The sequence below is a fragment of the Tachypleus tridentatus genome, chromosome 7 (genome assembly GCF_004210375.1).
Source record: "Tachypleus tridentatus isolate NWPU-2018 chromosome 7, ASM421037v1, whole genome shotgun sequence".
NCBI lineage: Eukaryota > Metazoa > Arthropoda > Merostomata > Xiphosura > Limulidae > Tachypleus > Tachypleus tridentatus.
Window position 1 is genome coordinate 119,341,228 of NC_134831.1, and position 18,488 is coordinate 119,359,715.

Consider the following 18,488-nt stretch of genomic DNA (forward strand, 5'->3'; position numbering starts at 1 on the left):
GTCAGTTTGGTTTGGTTTGGTTTGTTTTGAATTTCGCCGTCCCTAATTTAGCAGTATAAGACTAGAGGGAAAGCAGATCGTCATCACCACCCACCGCCAACTTTTGGGCTACTCTTTTACAAACGAACAGTGGTATTGACTGTAACTTTATAATGTCCCCACTATTGAAAGAGCGAACATGTTTAGTGTGACGGAGATTCAAACCCGAGACCCTCGGATTACGAGTCGAGTGCATTAACCACCTGGTCATGCCGGGTCTGTGGTGGTCAGAGCACAGAAAACCCGTTGTGCTTAGTAAGAAACGAAGGAACAAGCTTCTTTATATTATTAAACTATTATTTTGTTAGACAAGGGTAGCCCAAGAGTTGACTTCTAATGTTTTGGACAATCAGAGAAAAGTCAGTTAGCAGGCAGCATTTGTCTCGCTTTGTTTAAATATCTGAAAAACAAATAAATAAGCTTCATAAACAGATATTTTCTAACATGAAGTTACTAAAACTCAACGACTATCAACATATTCGGAATGTATGTAAAAGGAGTTACTCACCATAATAAGAAAATATAATATATTAAAAAGAAATGTTTTTATGGTCGTCAAAAATCTAAATATGTTTGTTTTTGGAATTTCGCACAAAGCTACTCGAGAACTATCTGTGCTAGCCGTCCCTAATTTAGCAGTGTAAGACTAGAGAGAAGGCAGCTAGTCATTACCACCCACCGCCAACTCTTGGGCTACTCTTTTACCAACGACTTGTGGGATTGACCGTCACATTATAACGCTTCCACTGCTGGGAGGGCGAGCATGTTTGGCGCGACTCGGGCGCGAACCCGCGACCCTCAGATTACGAAGTGCACGCCTTAACGCGCTAGGCCATGCCGGGCATCTAAATATGAAGCTCTTATTATGTCACGTTTAAAATTTATATTCGCATTTATTTTATAGAATTAAAACTTTTTCATATGGATTATTACACTTTAAATACTACACTACCCAAAAACCAGTGAACCTTTGAGAAAGTTTATTTGTTTCAGAACAAAGCCACAATGTGATATTTATTGTGTATGCAGCGTGAATTGAACCCCGGAATTCAGCGATGTGCGTTCGTTAACTTATCGCTGACTCACCGTGTGACGTTGGAGAATTTCCAAGTTAATGTTGTTAAAAGCAAGGTCAAATTCTGTTTTAATAAAAATAATAATAACTGAAAAAATGAATTTAATTCAAAATTCACCATTATTTTTTTTGTTGGATTTTAAACATATATTTGTTCCATTGTCAATTTTCTTCAGTTTGTCATATTTTTATCAACACAGCTTCACGAGTGAAAGAGATATTTTCATGGATATATGGACAGGTTTCCTTAGTCAATCTACGACTGAGTCAAGATGGTCAAGTGGTAAAGGAAATCTGAGTGTCACGGGTACGAATCCCGTCCCACCAAATATAAACGTTCTTTCAATTTTGGGGGCGTTATAATGTGACGGTTAATCCCACTATTCGTTGGTAAAAGAGTAGCCCAAGAGTTGGCGGTGGGTGGTGATGACTAGCTGCCTTCCCTCTAGTCTTCACACCTAATTTAGGTACGGCTAGCGCAGATAGCTTTCGAGTAGCTTTGCGCGAAATTCAAAAGAAACAAGCAAACAAATGCTTACAAAATAAATATTTTAAAGCTGAGATCATACAAGTGACCGTGAAATATAAGTTGTTCATAACTTTGAATTATATTAAACAGTGAAAAAACAACATCGACAAAAGATCCAAGCAGGAATTATTAAGTGGAATTCCTCATTTTACCCCTTATTAATTATAATTAATAAAAATAATTAGACTCTGGGTAGAAGAGTATATTAGGGTTTTCTGATTATGAGCCATCGTCAGAGGGCGCCTTTGAAGTGGATGATAAACACATTTTATATTTGTCCACGTGCTTGCCAAAACATGCATACAAAAATTAATACACTGCTCTCCTCGACCTCTTCAGGAAGGGCGTTATATTTTAAAAAAATATTTTTGGTATTATCTGGAAATAAACTTTAAAATGACGTATTACGATGTTATTAGTTTAAATATTAATTGTTTTATCTACACTATATACAACATCTAGATAAGTGTCAGATATACAGGGCGGTCTAAAGATAAGCTTGTTTTTAACGTCGTTTTAATGAACGTTATGAGGATTCAGTTGATGAATACTTAAAGATTGCAACAAGGAAAGTCGATCAGTGGAATATTGAACAGTTGATGAACTGGTATTAAATAATACAGTTGAGTGTAAAACTGTTAGTTGGATATTCAATTGTTGATGTGGTCCACATTTATTGAAAATGACGCAGAGAACTGTAAAGTGATTTCAGGATTTTGTTGTGTGTGTTACGTAAATAATCTAAAGTGTTTTTACATAATAATTAGGAAGTAACATATGTTAGTGATTTCTAAGTAAAACTGTTTGGTCATTGGCATGTTAGGTCCTGTTGTGGTCAGTAAATATACCTGTCTTGTAACAGGAAAATAAAATACTTTAGTGGTAAGTAAGTAATTGATTTGAAACGAACGAAATATTTGAGGTTTGTCAAGTAGAATACTTTAGTAATTATCAAACTGAACAATAGGTGGTGTTAATAAATAAATCAATCCAGTAATTTATTGACTTTAATCATATAGTGCTTAGTAGATGAAGCAAACTGGTAATTACCAAAAGAAACGATTTAATGGTTTGTGAGTAAAATAATCCGGTAATTACTAAAAGAAACGATTTGATAGTTTGTGAGTAAAATAACCTGGTAATTACCAAGAGAAACGATTTGATGGATTGTGAGTAAAATAATCTGGTAGTTACCAAGAGAAACGATTTGATGGTTTGTGAGTAAAATAATCTGGTAGTTACCAAGAGAAACGATTTGATGGATTGTGAGTAAAATAATCTGGTAATTACCAAGAGAAACGATTTGATGGTTTGTGAGTAAAATAATCCGGTAATTACCAAGAGAAACGATTTGATGGTTTGTGAGTAAAATAATCAGATACTTCTAATTTTGCACATTTTGTCTCATAGTTGATTCTCCCAAACTATATGCTTTATTAACAGCCAAAATCACCACATTCTTCCTCAGACCAGGGAACGACCAGTAGATGTACCCTAGTTTTCATGTGATAACTTTAGTTTTACGTTTATAAGGCTTAGAATCGAACCTGAATACAACTCTTAACCAAACAAGTTCTATGATAACCGACACAAAGGCTGAGCGCATTAATCTTTGGGAGTAGAGCAGTTTTCATAACGAGCAACCTGCAGATCAAAATTTTACTTTGCTCTGTATTTACAGCGTAGAAAGAAACAATGAATGTTTTTTTAAAACCTTAATAAAATATTTAACTTTCGAATTCGAAAATATTTTACTAGTTCCTATGAATATTTCATTTGTGTGGTAAAAATATTTTTTGAGAGTCACCTGTAAAGAGAACAACATCGAAATTACTAGCTTGGTCATTGTCAAGATTTGGTTTGTTTTAAATTTCGCGCAAAGCTACACGAGGACTATCTGCGCTAGCCGTTTCTATGTTAGCAGTGTAAAACTAGAGAGAAAGCACCTAGTCATCACCCCCACTCTTGCACAACTCTTTTACCAACGAATATAATGGAATTGACCGTCACATTATAACACCTCTACAGCTGAAAGGGTGAGCATGTTTGGTGTAACGGGGATTTGAACCCGCGGATTACGAGTCCTGAGCCTTTACCACCTGGCCATGCCTGGCCATAAAACATACCTGTACCTGTGTTGTTAAGGGCGAAGTCACACAATGTATTCTGCCAACTGCGGATATCGAACGCCGATTTTTAGCGTTATAAATCCACAGATTTACCGCTGATTCACTTAGGGATGAAGTTACTAGTAACCGGTTTTATAGAATGGAAATGCATTAAAATATCTGTTGAGTCATTCACACTATTGAATGTTTTATTTATTATATGTATTCATATAAACAATACTGGTTAAATGTAGGATTTAGAACAATAAGATAAACCACATAAGTTTCTGTAAAGTGATATGACAGTTTTGGTTTGGATTTGGTTTATTTGGAATTTTGTAAAAAGCCGCACGAGTGCCATCTACGCGCTAACCGTCTCTAATTTAGCAGTGATAGATTAGAGGAAAAGCAGCTGGTCAACATAGGTCACTGTCAACTCATAGGCTACTCTCTTACCAGTGAATGACGGTATTGAACGAAACCATTAGGCATTGTCCGTTCCTGGTCTAAAAAACTCGTAGTTTCTTCAATCCAATATAATAAACAATATACTCAATATGCTAGTGTTTACGCACAAACATATATTGTTGATTATTAATATCGCGATTATTCTAAAGTTTAGTGAACAGGTGGAAATTTTGAAATACAGATTTCACAGTATAATTAATGTGCATTTCTAAATGTAAGTTTAAATTAAAGACATCGATATTGAAACAGATGTATATTTGTGAATCCGTCACAACATTCACTTGTATTTTATGTTACTTAAATATATTATCACTTTCATGTCCACATTCAACATAGTTCAGTTCCTCTTAAGAATTTTTACATGTCATTAAAACAGTTTCCAAACACATCAGTCAAAGATGTGTCCCTACAGCTTGAAATAATCAGTCAAAGATGTGTCCCTACAGCCTGAAATAATCAGTCAAAGATGCGTCCCTACAGCCTGAAATAATCAGTCAAAGATGTGTCCCTACAGCCCGAAATAATCAAAGATGTGTTCCAATAGCTTGAAATAATCAGTCAAAGATGTGTCCCTACAGCCTGAAATAATCAGTCAAAGATGTGTCCTTACAGCTTGAAATAATCAATCAAAGATGTGTCCCTACAGCCTAAAATAATCAGTCAAAGATGTGTCCCTACAGCCTGAAATAATCAGTCAAAGATGTGTCCCTACAGCCCGAAATAATCTGTCAAAGATGTGTCCTTACAGCTTGAAATAATCAGCCAAAGATGTGTCCCTACAGCCTGAAATAAAATGCTATTCAGCGTAAGGTTTCCATTGTTTTGAAAGAATAACTTACTAATTCTTTAAAGGAAAAGGAAAAGTGAAAATTCGTTACAAATGTTGTAGGCTGTAGGTTAAAACACTGGCAGATGAATATAGCCTTGTATGAGGTGGTTGAATAGTATTGTGTTCTTACTAGCGAACTCCTTGCTCACAATGTTGAGCAAAGTGTGCTCGTGTGAATAGCTACAAATGAAGGTTATGTCTCGAGACACGAGAACGCAGAAGCGGCCTCACGAGTCCTATTCTACAAAAACGAGTTCTTTCGTCCTATAATTGTGAATTAATTATACTACCTCAACGACTACAGTTTTTTTTACATTATTTTAATTACATTTCTTTAGTGAAATGAAGTTCGCGAAGCTAATTTAAATCACGTTTTTGTCCAGGAAACGTTTTGTACAAATTCTGTTTCCTCTGTCAATTGAAACGTGAAGAACTTTTATTTAAACTTTGGTATTCGTAAATATTTAATGGAGTTTCCAAGGAAAAACTTCTTAAAACGTATGAATAATGACTGCGCCGTTTCAGTCCATTAAAACAGACACTTTAATAAGGTTAAATGTATGAATGATGACTGCGCCGTTTCGTTGCACCAAAATAAACACTTTAAATGTATAAATGATAACCGCACCGTTTCAGTCCATTAAAACTGACACTTCAACAACGTTAAATGTATAAATGATAACTACACCGTTTCGTTTCATCAAAATAGACACTTCAATAACATTAAACGTGTGAATGATAACTTCACCGTTTCGTTTCACCAAAATAGACACTTGAAAAAGATTAAGTATATAATTGATAACTGCACCGTTTCAGTCCATTAAAACAGACACTTTAATAACGTTAAACGTGTGAATGATAACTGCCGTTTCGTTACACCAAAACAGACACTTTAAGAGCATTAAATGTATGAATGATAACTGCACCGTTTCGTTACACCAAAACAAATAATTTAATAACGTTACATGGTATAAATATTTATTGATTTCTTGTTTATTTTTGAATTTCGCGCAAAGCTACACAAGAGCTATCTGCGTCAGACTTCCCTAATTTAGTAGTGTAAGACCAGAGGAAAGGCAGCTAGTCATCACCACCCATTGCTAACTCTTGGGCTACTCTTTTACCAACGAATAGTGGGATCGATCGTCAAATTATAACGCCACATGGTTGAAAGAGCGAGCATGTTTGGTACGACAGGGATTCGAACCTGCGATCTTCGGATTATGGGTCGAGTGCCTTAACCACCCGGCCATGCCAGGCCTTATATTGATTTCTAACAGATAGAAAGAGGAAGATGTTAGAATCCTAATAGTCCAAGTTTATAACTGTGGAACACAAAGTGTTGTTGAAACCCCCTTTTTGAAGGAATAGTTTTCATTCATATTAAGAACACTGTTAAGAAGTTATTTTAGGGTTAGTTACCATGTTGCTTTACAACATAATACATATTGTGGAATTGACTGGTCATTGTCTTCCATACTTAGATGTCTGGGCAAATAATATTCTAATACCTTAACTTTTTGATTAGAGAAGGTTGACATATCCAAAAGGGTCCTTTATACCAGATTTAAGATAGCGATAGCAAAACAGAGTTGATAAAAATGTGCTTACTGATCACGTTACGAGATACCTGATATTTCAAGTGAAGTCGTATGTCGCACATTTATAATCTTATAACCGCATCTTAAGCAGCATATCAGAATAAGATGGTTGATGAACGACAGAGAAGCATTTTAACACGAAAAAATAATCTATAGATTAGCCATAAAGATAAAAATTAAATAAATTTTGATTTATATGCAGCTATTTACACAAACCCTGTGGAGACATGATGTTTTTTTTGGAAACTAAAAGTTTATAGAAGAGAATACAATAAAGTGAAGTGACAGAAAACGAGGCTCGAGCTTCCTCGGGCTATTCCAATAAAACGTGGCAGTAAAGTTTTACACACGATGTTATCTTACTTGCTGTTCCTGAAATGTTTCATTAGCTGTGGTTGAATTTACGTTAGGAGAACGAATTGCCCTATGCATATAAACTTTAAGTGTTACTCACGTCAGAATCAATATTGTAGTCAGGATCCACAGCTCATTTAACTACGTAGATAAATAACAACGTGATGTTATGTCTAAGTATCGTTTCGTATAGTTCACACATTAATAGTTTATGACGTGTCATTGAACATTTCTGCTAAAAGAAGTAAGGATTGTTCTATTAAAAAGTAGAGAGTAAATACATATGTCACCTAGCAACCACATGTTTCCTAGCAACAATCATTGTTCCAGAATCTCATCTTTTAAGCGAGCACGTGGTCAAATTTTAGAATTTCAATGTAAATTACTTTATATATATATATACACACATTTTCTAAGGTATTTGTTAGTACACCCTTGACCTTTACACCTGGTTGATGTTAATCTAGTCATATTAGTTTTGCTCACATAATTGGTTTTTGTGCTTTTAACATAATTTTTATTCTGTCCTAATCAAAGTTTGGGAGAACTAATTTCAGTAGATCACTTTAGCACACAATATTTTATTATAAGTTTCTTCACCGATGTAAACAACTTCAACAGAAAACGGTTATTTTTTGCTTTAACAAACAAAATCACAGCCACTGGGTTTAAGAATAACGCATTGAAAACGTGTCTTTTTTAAGAATATTAGAAGAGTTGTTTAATTATTCTATTTGTTTTATGTTGAAAAAGTCACAAGTGCATGAAATACGTATCAGGAGACTCTAGTGTCCCCAACAGTTAACATTTATTGTCCACATACTAGGACTGCAAAATATATATATATATATATGTATACATATAAGTAAAATAGAAAAAAAAATCGTTGTCTCTATTTTGGGGCTATTGGCGCGTTACAATAGTGACAGTAAGATCCCATCATTTGAACGGATAAGGGTGGTCAAAGAGTTGGTGATGTACGCTGTTGATTAACTGCCTTGCCCTTCACCTTTAGTCTATTAAATCACAATTAGAGACGGCTAGTGCATAAACCCTTTCTGTAGCGCTCCCAATGGCACAGCGGCATGTCTACCGGCTTATAACGCTAAAAACTGAGTTTCGTTACCAGTGGTGTGCATAGCATAGATAGCCCATTGTGTAGTTTTGTGCTTAGCTTCAAACAAACAATTATCAACCGTTTCGGATGTAAATATGAAATTAGTACCAAGAAAGATCAGTTATCAAACGTTTCAGATAAAATGCTTAAAATTAGAAAAGCATTTTCAGGGCTGAACAGTTTATTACTCAGCAATAACCTGTCACAATGTTTACAACTTTGAAGACGTTCAATCAAGACGAAGTTATCTTTCGTTCAGACTGATAACTTCTTGTTCTTAGTTACAACGTCTCCCCAGCAAACGATAAAAGGTAGTAATTATGATGTTTTGTTAATTCACTGATATTAATTACAACGCCTCCCAAGCAAACAATAAAAGGTAGTAATTATGATGTTTTATTTCACTCATAGTAATTACAACGTCTCGGCAATAGCTAATAAGAAGAACTAATTAGAATGTTTTGTTAATTCACTCATATTAATTACAACGCCTCATTAGCAACTAATAAGCAGCATTAATTAGGATGTTTTGTTAATTTTCCACCTTCTTTGGAAGTCACTCTTGTGCCAGTTAAGAACAGAGCGTTATAACTTATTAATAGTTGTAATATTATACCATGTTAATGTCCGAAAAACATACGGAATTGTTGTTGCACACTTTATGATTAGATAACAAAAGATAGTGTAGTCTCTGAGCTAATTAATCGAAATGATAAAACGACTATTACCTTAACCCTGAAGAATGATTAGGCCTCATGCTGCTTCGAAGTCTGCTGTCTCGTCATTGTATTTGAGGTAAAGGGCCATTTTACTTTAAATTATTCTAGACTAATCTGTATTACATAAATATTTGTTCTGGTTCTCTATAATTTAGTTAAACGAATGTTGTATAGGTTAAAAAGGTTAACATCCTGACATTCAAGATAACTCTGACGTCACTCTTAATGAATGAGTGACATTTCAATTATTCCCCCACGTAGTGGCTTTCTGGGCTTACGTCACCAGTTCATGAGCACATGATTAAAATCTAGCTGTTTGAAAACAATGCCCCGCTTAGACAACTCAATGTAACACCGATGTTTCGTAAAAAAAATATCCTAACTCAGGAACTGAAGCGACATCTAACTTGTTGCAGTAGGCCTAATAATATCAAGATCTCTATATATAATTTGGTTAATTAATGAATACTAGATATAGGTTTTGAGAAACGAATGAAAGATAAATTCTGTGAACTCAACAAAACGCCCAGTAGTACAACTCGTTCTACACTTGTAAGAAGTTAATGTGACGTTACTTTTGTTCTTTATTGCTCAAACATGACGTAACATGTCGTGCGAAAGACGTTGTAAATAATTGAAAGTTCCAGTGCTAGCTTTCTTTGTTCTTATAACGGACACAACTTGATAAACGTTGATTCAAATCCTTACGGTTATGGTGGAATATCCAACATGTTTGTTTTAGAATAAAACCACCAGGGGTTTATCTGTTGCGTTCATCGCGTGGGATCGAACCCTAGGTTTTAGCGATGCAATTTCGTAAACTTATCGCTGTCCCACTGGAGGATACTGCACAGTAAAACACCTTAAAAGGGGTTTTTGAGATGTCATGAAACATTTATGAGCAATTGCATACAAAAGTTATTGACGGCCATGATTAAACAGGGTACTGTAAAATAATATGTAAGGAAATGTTGCTCATTATGTAATAAATAAAACAATCTAGCAGAATACTTGGCACTCACTTGTCAACTATATAAATGAAAATTGGTTTATCAGACATGATTCTGAGCATTAATTTGTTTATTGTCTAACTCAGACCAAAAAAAAAAGTTTATTTGTTATTAAGCACAAAGCTACAAAATGTGCTATCTGTGCTGTGTCCACACGGTTATCGAAACTCTATTTTTAGTCTTATAATCCGTCACGCTATATTCTAAACCATCTGAAGGCTCAGGGCATACGCGTTTCTTATAAATTTATAATATACGAATAAACACACCACTATATATACATTATAAATTCCGAAAAATAAAACCTATTCATTTAATTATAGTTAATTAGAAGCGTTTGTTTTATAATAACAAAGACAAAACAAACAACTATGAGTAGGTGCAATTACAATGAACAATAACATACTACACGGGTCATAATTATCTCCAAATTATGATATGATTGTCCATCCATTGTAATTATGTTCATATTATAAGAACACCTAGTCACCTGATGTGTAAACTGTCGTTCTGCGTCAGTTTCCAAGTAAGAACGTGTTTTTCGTGATTAAATGTTACGTTGACCATGATGCTGGAGTTGTAAGTTTGGAATACTCTTCCCTTGTTTTGGTACATGTAGGAAAAGTTATTGTTTAACTATATTATTCAATGTCCGCCTGTCTGCAGATAGTAATACGTAAAAGATGGTTTCATTAACGCTGTATTGCAGTTAAATTTTTCATTTGGTATGGAGAAGACAAAATGGAATCTATTCTTGGACGTCTTCAGTACGTTATAATCGAGTTATGAGTATATACCAGTTACCGAGTTTATTATAATTGATGCACTTTTGACTATGTTAATGAACACTGACATTTTGGAGAAGAATTGAGAATATTATGTGGTCCACTCATTTATCTTCACTCCTGACATACACGAATCGAACTCAGGCTGGCTTGCTATTGGCTACTTTGTCATTATTTCGACTGGTTTTGAAGCAAACGTTCAAACCAATTTGGGATGATGTTGCTGTTAAAACTTAAGTGTTATTAGAAGCTTGCTAATACGAAGCATTTTGCAGCTGAGAGCCATCTGCCCCGCTATTACACGTCGTCTGCGTTGAGAGGATTATTCCATCATGAAGGCACCTTGAAATGTTAAAATATTCATAACTTGATGGTTTTCTTCGCCAGTGTAACTGTCGCGTTCTTTCTGAGTACTTTTTTCCTGTTTTTTTTCAGAGCTTAAAATTTTACTGAACAGCATAAATAGGATATAATTATATTTTTGCAGTTTTCACAATGTTTAATATCGCGTTTGATATTAATGAAACTGATGTTTGTGCTAGTACAAAATACATGTTATCATGCTTTTGAATATGTAAACCAAAATATGATCTTTATTTTAATTAAAGTGCTAATACCCGTCTTGAGAATACACAATATGGTCTATTAACTTTAAAAACTCAGTTATTAATATCGTAATTAACAAAATATCTTAGGTAGTTTTATATTCTCAAAAAAGGTATTTGTCGAAAACGTTGATTGCATACGTAAATACATCGATTCCAAACTACCTTTTTTAGAGAGGAGATCATATTATAGGAAGATGAACCTGTTTCAGGAAGGTGATCGATCATATAGTAGGAATGTGAACCTGTTTCAGGAAGGTGATCCTGTGTAGGAAAGTGAACCTGTCAGGAATACCGGAGCTTAAATGGAGATTATTAAAATAACAAAACCTTTCACAAAAAAGTGGTTTTATAAGCTACAACGTACATGAAATCTGGTCTTTGCAGAAAACAACAAAAAAAACGAATCAAATTATGGGGTAGAGATTATAATCTTTACAATACGATATTGTTGCGCAAAATTTTGGTAAATTTTGATTGGAGTTGTTTGGACAACCTCTCCAACTTTAAATAATAATGGTACATTAAAAAGAAACATCAGAAGAAAAACATAGCAAACATAGAAGCATAAGTTGTGCAAAAATTTGTCAAATTTTGGTCGGAATGGTTTTTTTTTTCAAATCACAAAATTGAAGAATTAGATGGTTTTATTAAAAACATGACACAAGTCAGCTCTGAAGAATAGTTCATTTACACACGTCCTTCTAGAGCTTTGATATTTTGAGATGGAATAATACCATAAATGACACATGAGATAAATAAAGAGAAAGAAAAAGGATCTCTATCGCTCAGTCCGAAACATCTCTAATATTGGATGATCGCAAATTACACGTGAGTTTCACACAAATGTTATCACTGTTTGTGCATTCCTACTGGTTTTTTTTTCACCTAACACGCCAAATTAAAGTCACAGGTAACTGTTATACTCTTAAAAAAAATCGTGACTTTAATCTAATAATATCTATTCCTATAAAATCTCTTCATGACAAATTTAATTAAGTTATTATTTATAAGTAATTCCCCAAAAAATTAAACACGATTAACCAATAATTATCAACTCTAAATGGTTCTCAACTACACAAAGTTTAACCACGAGTGATCAGTGATAAATGATTCTCAATCTTACGTATAAAGTTCAACCAAATTTACCAACTCTAAATGGTTCTCAATCTACATTTTATGTACAATCAAACGTTTTCATCTCTTAATGGTTCTCAATTTGCATCTCAAGTTTAACAAAGAGTTATCATATTTAAATGGTTCTCATTATACAAGTCAAGTTTAACCAAAATTTATCAACTCTAAATGGTTCTCAATCTACATGTCCAGTTTAACCAAGAGTTATCATCCTTCAATGGCTATAATTCTACATATCAAGTTTAACCAAAAGTTATCATCGTTAAATGGTTCTCAATCTACATGTCAAATTTAACCCAAAGGTTCAATCTTTAAATCGTTTTCAATCTAAATGTCCAGTTTAACCAAACGTTATCACCTTCAAATGGTTCCCATACTACATCCCAAGTTTAACCAGAAGTTATAATCTTTAAATGGTTCCCATACTACATCCCAAGTTTAACCAGAAGTTATAATCTTTAAATGGTTCTCAATACAGATCTCAACCTTAACCAAAAGTTATCATCTTTATATGGTTCCCAATCCATATGTCAAGTTTAACAAAAAGTTTATATCCTTAAATGGTTCTCAATCTACATTTCCAGTTTAACCAAAAGTTATCATCTTTAAACGGTTTTCCATCTTCAAATCAAGTTCAACCAAAAGTTAACATCTTTATGTGGTTTTAAATCTATCTGTCAAGTTTATCAAGAGCTATCACCTTTAAATGGTTCTCAATCGTTATGATAAGTTTAACAAGAAGTTATTGTCTTTAACTCATTGCCAATACAGACCTCAAGCTTAACCAAAAGTTATGATAGTTATATGGTTTTCATTTTTATGTGAAATTTAAGCAAGAGTTATCATTTTTAAATGGTTCCCAATCTACGTGTAGAGCTTCACCAAAAGTTACCACCTTTAAAAGGTTCTCAATCCATATGCGAAAATTAACCAAAAGTTTCAATCTTTAAATGGATCTCAATCTTCATGTTAAGTTCAAAAAATTCATCATCTTTAATTTTTTCTCAACCTACATGCCAAGTTTATCAAGAAGATATAATATTTATGTGGTTTTTAATCTATATTTGAAGTTTAACCAAGAGTTATCATCTTTAAATGGTTTTCAATCTACATATCAAGTTGACTAAGAGTTATGATCTTTAAATAGTTGACAATCTACATCTCACTTTTAACTGTACGTTATCGTCTTTAAATGATTTTTAATCTACATGTCAACTTTAAATAACAGAAAATATCTTTAAATGGTTCCAAATCCACGTGTGGTGTTTAAACCAAAGTTTCAATCTTTAAAGAATTCTAAGTCTACATGTTAATGCTTAACGAGAAGTTATAATCTTTAAATGGTTTTAAATCTAAATATCTAGTTTAACCAAGAGTTTTCATCTTCAAATGTTTTTCAACCTTCATGTCAAGTTTAACGACAAGTTATGATCTTTAAATGTTTCACAATCTTCATCTCACTTTTAACCAAAACTTGTCATCATTAAGTGGCTTTCAATCTACATGTCAAGTTTAACCAAGACTTATAATATTTCGATATTTCCCAATCTACATCTGACGTTTAATTAAACGTTTTGGTCTTGAAGTGGTTCTCAATCTACATTTCAAGTTTAATTAAAAGTTATCATTCTTAAATGGATTTCAATCTACAAGTGAAGTTCAACCAAAAGTTCTCATCTTTAAGTGGTTCTCAATCTACAGGTTCTGTTTAGCCCAAAGTTGTCTTTAAATGGTTCTCAATTTATATGTGAACTTTAACCAAGAGATATCATCTTTAAATGGTTCCTTATCCACTTGTTAAGTTTCATCAAAAGTTTCAATCTTTAAATGGTTCCCAAATACATCTCAAGTTTAACCAAAAGTTATTATGTTTAAATTGTTCCAAATCTACATCTCGCATTTAACCAAAAGATATCGTCTTTAAATGGTTTTCAATCTGTATGTAAAGTTTATCTAAAGGTTCCAAACGTTAAATGGTTTTCAATCCACATGTGAAGTTTAATCAGAAGTTATAATCTTCAAAAGGTCCTCAAATTACATCTCAAATTTAACCAAAAGTTAAAATCTTTAAATGGTTCTCAATCTACACGTTGAGTTTAAACAAAAGTTATCATCTTTAAACGATTCTCAATCTAAATCTGAGGTTTAATAAAGAGTTATCATCTGAAAATAATTTTAAATCTACATGTCAAGTTTAACCAAGAGTAAACATCTTTAAATGGTTCTCAATCTACTTGTAAATTTTAATCAAAAATATCATCTTTAAATGGTCTCAATCTACATGTCCAGTTTATCATTTACAAATGTTTCCCTGTCTGTATCTCAAGTTTAACCCAAAGTTATCATTTTTAAATGGTTTTCAAATTATATGTGAAGTTTAACCAATAGTTATCATCTTTAAATGGTTCTTATCCTCTTTGTGAAGTTCAATTAAATGTTTCTATTTTCAAATGATTCCCAATCTACGTGTCAAGTTTAACCATAAGTTCTCATCTTTAAATGGTTCCTAATGTATATATTAAGTTCAACCAAAAGTTATCATCTTTAAATGGTACCCAATCTTCATCTCACATTTTTCCAAAAGTGAAGATCTTTAAGTGGTTCTCAGTGTACATGTGAAATTTAACCAAAATTATCATCTTTAAATGGTTCTCAATCTATATCTCAAGTTTAACCAAAAGTAATCAACTTCAAATGGTTTCCAATCTAAATGTCAAGTTTAACCAAAATCTATCATCTTTAAATAGTTCTCAATGTACCTGTCATGTTTAGTCAAAAGTTATTAATCTTTAAATGGTTTTCAATCTACAAGTCAAGTTTAACCAAAAGTTATTATATTTAAATGGTTCGCAATCTACACGTCAAGTTTAAGTAGGAGTTAATAACATTTTGTATTTTCAGCATTCCTATCTAATTTAAATTATTTATTAGTTTTCGGACAATTCAAATCTTGTGTGATATAACGTGTAGAGCTTGAACGAATAATTTACGTGGATTTAATTCGCTGATTTTTGTGACTTATTGCGAAATTTCATTTTTTTTTTCACCCAGTCCCATGGGAGGCTTAAACATGACAATCCTAAGCTCTCGAAATGTTTTTGAAATTCAACACTTCGGTTACAATAGGCATACTCATTTGCCGCGTTATTTAAATCTAAAGAATTAATAATTGCTTTTCACTTTGTTCTAATAGTCTAATATGTATTTGAATATTTATTGAAGAGATTTTCGTTCTATAAAGTCCTTGGTGTCTGGTGTCCGAATTTACAGCGGTAAAATTCGATCTTTGCGTCAGATGTAGCACAGATGTTTTTCTTGTACAACTTGGTGTAAAAAGAAAACAAAACAAACTCTCAGTCCCTATATGATTAGCAGAGAACTTTCATCCATAGTTTAGTATTTTGAGACATGAAGTTTGGAATTTATGTCGAATAAATTTTAATATCAGCTCAAAACAAAAGTTTGTTTGTTTTGAATTTCGTGCTAAGCTACTCGAGGGCTATCTGCGCTAGCCGTCCCTAATTTAGCAGTGTAAGACTAAAGGGAAGGCAGCTAGTTATCACCACCCACCGCCAACTCTTGGACTACTCTTTTACCAATGAATGGTGGTATTGACCGTCACATTATAACGCCCCCACGGCTGAAAGGGCGAGCATGTTTGTTGCGAACGGGATTCGAACCGTCACCCTCAGATTACGAGTCGGACGCCTTAACGCACTTGGCCATGCCGAGCCTCAGAACAAAACAAAGAAATGATATCGAAGCAGCTTTAACGAAATAAATAATCACCGTTCTCTCATGTAATTATGATGACTTGTAAGGCAAATTCTCCTGGTTATCTTCAAGTAACAGTTCTGTTATTTGGATTATATTTTAAAAATAAATATTTAGGGAGCAGAAAATTGCAGATTATTTGAATATTTGTTGAAGCTTGACAACCGAAGTTATTATTTGATAGCCAGTATATCATCTCTATGATTATAATTAATCGAAGTATAATAATTAATATTTGTATAGGTATGTTAGATGACTGTTGTTGTTGTTGTTTTGAATTAAGCACAAAGCTACACAATGGGCTATCTTTGCTCTGCCCACCACGGGTATCGAAACCAGGTTTTTAGCGTTGTAAGTCCGCAGATATACCGCTGAGCCACTGGGGGGGGGGTTAGATGACTGAAGAGAAGACCTAGAACTAACATAAAAAATTAGATCATAAATATTTGATGGCCCCTCCCTGTTCAATGATCGTTCGTGGGAAGTTAAGACAGACAATAAACTGTCTATATGGCAGTATATACATCTTGTTACCTTACCCATTATGAGTGTGAGCGAAGTGAATAAAATAATTCGACCAGTGCTTCGAAACCTCGATTCACTTCTTGTTGAATTGGCAGCCAACATTCGTAGACGACTTAACTTTTAGTTAAAGTAATCAGGTTTCAATAGTGAACTGAATCAACAGTGGCCAAACAGATTTGATTGTTTATATCATGTGCTTTTAGACGGTTTCAGAGGGTAACTGTAAGCCACAATTCTCTTTTAAGTACAAGTTGAGACGGTAACTCTAAGCCACAATGCTCTTTTAAGTACAATTTGAGACGGTAACTCTAAGCCACAATGCTCTTTTAAGTAATGTTTGAGACGGTAATTGAGCCACAATGCTCTTTTAAGTACAGTTTGAGACGGTAACTGTGAACCACAATGCTCTTTTAAGTAGAGTTGAGACGGTAATTGTGAGCCACTGTTTACCGCATGCATCAGAGTGGACTTGTTTGTTTGTAAATTAAGCATAAAATTGCACTGTGGACTGTTTGTACTCTGCTAGTCGCGGGTATCAAAACCAGGTTTCTAGCGTTGTAAGTTCACAGACATACTGCTGTTCCAGTGAAGAGAGGGCACATCTGAGTGCGTGTGTGTTTTATTATAGAAAAGCCACACCGAGTTATCTTCTGTGTTTATCGAAGGGAATCGAACCCCTAATTAGAGCGATGTAAATCGAAAGACTTACCTCTGTACCACAAGGGAAACAGATTCGCTTGACCGCATTTTAATTTGGAAAATAACACATAATAACGCTTACAAAAGTTTTTGATATTTCAAGGCTATGGTGGATTTATGAAAAATAAACAAAATAATGAATAAGTGCTTGAAAACACTAACGACAACTGGTGGGAGTTTTTCGCGATATTTCTAGTTAACACTAAATTCGTGTCCGAGAATACGTAGCACCTTGAAAATTTATTAAAATACCTTAGAACGGTAGCTGTGGATTAGATTTGGTTTGGTTTGTGTTGAATTTCGCGCAAAGCTAAACGATGGCTATCTGCGCTAGCCGTCCCTAATATAGCAGTGTCACACTAGAGGGAAAGCATTTAGTCATCATCACCCATAGACCACTCTTGTGCTAGTCTTTTACCAACGAATAGTGGGATTGACTGTCACATTGTAACGCCCCCACGACTGAAAGGGCGAGCTTTTTGGTGTGACGGGGATTCAAACCTGTGACCCTCAGGCTTCGACGATAGGAAAATTTATTGAACTGCACCAGCATGATTAACGTAATTCAAGTTTAAAAAGAAATGCGAACCTGGAAAGGGAAATATTCCTTTAAAATAGGGTTAAATACAACTAGCTGTTTTGGAACACAAAATAAACATGTTTATTTGTTCAACAGTTTATTGAGTTTTTATATGTAGAGGAATATATGCTATTTCCAAGTTACAAACGCTTCTCGAAGAAACAGTTGTACTTATAAAATTAATGTAAGCTGTTTATCATGTATATAATAAAATTCGCGGTTATTTTAGACACAGATCTGAAGCCAAAATCCTCGAGCTGAAGCCTTCACCAAGTTAATACGGAAAATACGGAATACGTAAAATATGGAACAAAGCAACTAACTATTACATCATCGATATTTGAGAGAAAGTCTCCTATAGATCTATGTTTGTTTTGAATTTCGCGCAAATCTACACGAGGGCTATATGCACTAGCTCTCCTTAATTTAGCAGTGTAAGGTTAGAGAGAAGGCAGCTAGTCATCACCACCCACCGTCAACTCTTGGGCTACTCTTTCACTAACGAATAGTGGGATTGACCGTCACATTTTAACG

The 18,488-nt window shown here is 33.9% G+C and overlaps 1 long non-coding RNA gene across 2 annotated transcripts in view; it reads right to left on the reverse strand.

The window, feature by feature from the left end:
* Window positions 1-18,488, reverse strand: part of LOC143256486 (uncharacterized) — a 72,576-nt gene that overhangs the window by 30,329 nt on the left and 23,759 nt on the right. The window lies entirely within an intron of this gene.